Source organism: Argopecten irradians, chromosome 1, assembly GCF_041381155.1.
Source record: "Argopecten irradians isolate NY chromosome 1, Ai_NY, whole genome shotgun sequence".
Taxonomy (NCBI): Eukaryota; Metazoa; Mollusca; class Bivalvia; order Pectinida; family Pectinidae; genus Argopecten; species Argopecten irradians.
The window spans coordinates 25,972,831-25,977,938 of record NC_091134.1 but is presented as its reverse complement, the minus strand read 5'-3'; the positions used below and the strand labels follow the sequence as shown (position 1 = coordinate 25,977,938).

The window sequence follows — 5,108 nt, the reverse complement described above, 5'->3', positions numbered from 1 at the left end:
CATTTAAAAACAAAACAGGTAAAACTGAACTAGAAAACTAAAAGTGAAATACTCGTTTTAGGTAAAATGCCAATTGGAAATTTAAATATTGGACTTAAATATTACCTCTCTACAAACATGTGGGATTTGAAAGCTTGGTACTCAGGCTGGACTGCTTCTGCAGAGTCAAGGTCACCAGATGAGACAGTAGTGCGGCTTTGGAATGCATCACTCTGCTGTCTGCCATAAAACTCTGAAAGTCTCTGCATATCTTCTTAAAAGTAATACAATAACATGTGTATTATTATCACTGCAAAATCAAATACTAGGTTGTGTTTGTCATTCAAATTAAATACACAAAAATGGCTTGGCTTGGAACTCAGCATTAACGACTTAGGTAGTAGCACTATAAAAAGGGCAACAGTTCCACTATACAGGAAGACACAACATGAATATACCGCAGTCTCCCAAAACACGCAACTCGCACAACATACACGCAACATGCTGCATACATGGGAGGCCGTCCTTACATGACCATAGCTGTTAATAGGACGCTAATTAATCAAACAAACAAACAGATTGGCTCAGTGTCCATCAGTATAAAAGATGGGCAGGGTATCATAAGTTTTGAATTGAATTACCTTTCCATAGTCTGTGATATCACATATGTTTTCTGGAAATTTCTTGGATCCAAAGCAGCAAAGGATTTCAGAACTGGTGAGCGCACAAACTGGTCTTCAATTCCATTGCACAAGGCATGTATGAAGGGGAAACCAATAGTTCTTAGGAATGCTTCAGGGGAGTCCAGTGGGTTTGCATCCTGCTGACGCATTCTCCTTGCAAGCTGAGTTCTCTCCATGATGAGAAAAAAGGCATGATCTATCTTTGAGAAGGCCAAATGAGGGTGTTGAGCTCTCTCTCCATACATCTCAACAATGTAGTCCAAGTGAGAAAGTGTCTTGGAAACCTTATGTGGAACATCATTGAAGTTTAATTTGGCTTTCAGAAGGAACAAGCTAAGTTCATTTAAGGCCTTCAATACATCACTTAGCAAGAATATCATTCCTGTGACATCTCTCCTTAAGAGAACTGAACGAAGTCCATATGTCTCTGGCTCCTTTCTTTCTTCATATAGTGTGTCCAGACAGTCGATGATAGTTTCATATCTCGCAACAACACGATCACAAGCTGCACTAGTGGAAAGCCACCTAGAAATTTTATAGTGAATACTTGATTAAGATAATACAAAGATTAAGTTCATTGTTAAAAAATAAATAAACCCATGCATATTATCTGCTAAAACTATAGGCTTAATTTACGAAATTTGATTATCAGGGCCTTAGTAATGTGAATGTGGATTAATTGTGAAAATCATTGTCATTCAGTCACTTAGTCATGTTTAATTTAAAAAATACCTTTTTACTGCCTTGATAAGATGAAGAGGAGTCTGCCCATACAGATGTTGTAGATGGCTTAGAACAGCAAATTTCCGGGGGTTGTACTCGAACATCTTCCACAGTCCAAGCAGTGCCGCATCCCCTTCCTGCAGATTGTACTCTCCGGATTTCATTAGATGAACCAAACATAGTGCCAACTTATGACACCTACAATTCATGTAAACTACCCTTAGAGAAATATTCCGAAGTCTGCGTTGAACACCTACAAAGTAATCAAAGTTAAGTTTTAATTAATAGCAGAACACATAAGGTTAAAGCATTTTTAATGAGTAAATCACAATATCCAAGTTCAACATTACTGTCTTCAAATATATTAGATAACTGACCTTTTGTTGGTCCATGCCAAGGACCTTGAGATTATCATTATATTTATGATGCCTTATTTCATTTATTGGCCCGTAGTCAATTTGTGCGAGAAATGTAAGTTAGTAGTTCATAATACATTTCAATTCATTTTAATTTTAACTTAGTTCGGTATGTATAAAATTTGATTCAATTGTAACTCATAATTCAGATAGTTTTCATTCATGATAGGATATCATCATAATTAGATATGATTATTTGATTTGGAATTATCGATTGCATCATTCACAAACATCATGTTGACCAGTTTATGCATAATATGACAGTTAAAATAATACTAAAATACCTGATTTTCCTCCACTCATGGCGTTAGTGCCATCAAAGGCCAGAAGTCTAACTTTGCTTAGCAGGACATCCTTTACGAGAAAAAACTGTTGTATAGCTACTGTAAGTGTTGAACTATCCGTCTTTTCGACATGAACAAGGCCTAAAAATGATCTTCGACAATCCCGTGGTGACACCATCTGGCAAACAGAGAAAACTGCTCCCTCCCGCTCTCATCAGTACTTTCATCAGCTAATAATGTGAAAAATTCTTGATCTTTCTCAAGGAAGTTGCTAATCACATCTATAATGTCAATCACTGAATATGATGAACGATATGTGGCATTATTGGGGGCATGAGTAATATGATGTTTTAGATCTTAAACACCTAAATCAGCCACAAACTTTACAAGTTTTTCAAAATTGTCAGAAAGAGCCCAAAGTTTACAAATCATGAAGTTTGCACATATTTTTTCAAAACTTCTGTTTGTCTTTACATTAGAGGCAACTGCAGATTCATTAAAGTCTACAATCATTTGCATGACATCGACACGCTTACTCTTTGGTATGGTCTGGTTTGTTACAGCTTCTTTATGCATTTTGCTATTGTCATGGAATTCTAAGGTCCGAGATGGATGGTCCCCTAATGCTGCACCCTCTGTAAATATGTTATTCCGGCCAAAATGCTCACATACTTTACACCTATAACCCCTGTGAGGATAGCTGTAATACAGCCACTGATATTTGCTTTCATAAAGTTCAGTGTGAAAAGTTCTCATATCCTGAACACGATGAGATTGCTTACCGTGACTGTCGGCAGAGCTACTAAAAGATGTACTGGGTCTTGCCTCAGGCTCATGATCGTTGGGCGATTGTAACTGTTGTTGATCGTGATCCAAATTGCAAGCATGCGACTCTTGTTTTGAAACTGTGCTAAATAACTCAGTTATTTTTTATATTTTATTTTTGCAATTTTTTGCGTCGCTTTTTAAAAAAAAAATTCACGTAAAACCCTTCCTTGTGCGACATGTTGCTACGCTGACTCGGTGTCAGTTACACGTTTGAAGTATGATCACGAATGCGTTTGATCGCAGTGCGTTCGAATGAAACTACTGCTTACAAACAGTACTGTGGATACGCTGAGGAATGAAAAAAGTTAATCGAACGCGACCATGTTTATACCACAAACGTTCGTTCTTGGACACATTAATTATGTCCGATTCTAAATCTTTTTCTCGTCAGTTATTTGCACAAAAATGTAAAACGTGGTAGAAGGGGGGAAATGCTTTATTTGGGGAATGTTTTGGAGCTTGTAGGGGAATTTTCATGAGCGAGGGAATTATTTCTCTAGGGAAAATTTACTGATAAACGGTAAAAAAACGAGGCTGGATTAGACCCTGGCATGCCGCGGAAGACACCAAGCAACACACAATCACATTATACTGACAGCCTCCCATGTATGATGTGTGTTTCGTGTATGTTGTGCGAGGTGCGTGTTTTGGGAGACTGCGGTTTATTCATGTAGTGTCTTGTATAGTGGAACTGTTGCCCTTTTTAATAGTACTATATCACTGAAGCATGCCGCCGAAGACACCAAGCAACACTCAAAACTCGGTCACATTATAATGACAACGGGCTAACCAGTCGTCCCATTCCCAGTGTGCTGAGCGCTAAGCAGGAGCAGAAACTACCCCTTTTATAGACTTTGGTGTGTCTCGGCCAGGGGACAGAACCCAGACCTTTCCTCACAGGGGCAAACGTTCAACTCAAGGCCAAAAGGGAGGCATTAGGAAGGATAAAGTCAGTTAGGAAGAAGAGAAAAGATAATATCCTTAATTTAGTCGCCTTTTACGATCATGCAATAGGGGCGGGTACAATTCTAACGCCCTACCTGCAGGGTAGCTCTTAATGCTGAGCGCTTAGCAGAAGAGAAAAGATCACATCGTAAATTTAATCACCTTTCACGTTCTGTAGGTACACATAGAAACTGTACATGGACACTAGTTGATCTCTATGGTAGTAATCAAGCAATTTATATCAATAGTTAGAAGTATGACATGCTGTATGCTACGTTGTGGAACAGTTATCAAACTATGTATGATGTTATTGGGGTTTTTTTTGTAAGAAATATCCTGAAGTGTGAAGAATTTATCATTTTTTTATCAGGCTTGTTAAGACTCTTTGTAATAGTTGAAATCTTGCCATTTATATTGCAATCTCACTAACGCATGCTGTGAAATGCTTTGAGGTCAGGCTTGTTTAAAGATTTCGCGGTGGCCATCAGGAATAATTACCAGAAGTAGCTCCTTTTTATGATGTCTCCGTATTTGAAATCCTTATAATGCCTTAAAATATGTGCATGTCAAATTTCATGTATAATTTAAAATTACATGTCGAAATGTTTTGAGATAGGGCATGTTTTTTTTAAAATCGCAGCAGCCATTTTAAAGTTTACTGGAAAAAAAGGCTTTAAGTGATGACTACATACATGCAGCAATAAAATACTAATTTAGAATTCAGCGGCGGCCATCTTAATTTGTTATTGTAAGTAGGTTATTTGGCGAATGGTTGAAAATATATGAAATGTTGTATAACATCATAAACTAATTGCATGCCACTTTTCAAGATTTTACTATAAAATACAGTATTTTACACTTGTATGCTGTTCTACAAGCCTTTGAAGGTTTCGATACATATAACTGTTATTACCTTTACCTAAAGTTGTATTCATCATAGAATGCACAATATACATTATATTAAGTTCATCCAAAAATAGTCAAAGTGTCACAGACCCTCTAGACCCCTCCCTGAAACATGTATCCATAACAACATATGAAAATATGGGTATTCACACATTGATACATAACAATGTCTCACACTGTCCTTTTATTATTATACGTCATATTGTCTAACACTGTTCGGTAGTGTTGCATGTATATGGCCGGCCGACTTATTAACCTTCACACAATATTACATATATCAAGGATATCCGTATATTAACAAAAGCCTGTGTATCCACCAATGGTATGGAAACTCTCCCTCTCTT

At 37.3% G+C, this 5,108-nt stretch overlaps 1 pseudogene; it reads right to left on the bottom strand.

Moving 5' to 3' along the window:
- Window positions 1-616: 616 nt before the first annotated feature.
- Window positions 617-2,661, bottom strand: LOC138320237 (uncharacterized; annotated as a pseudogene).
- Between the last annotated feature and the right edge of the window lie 2,447 nt (window positions 2,662-5,108).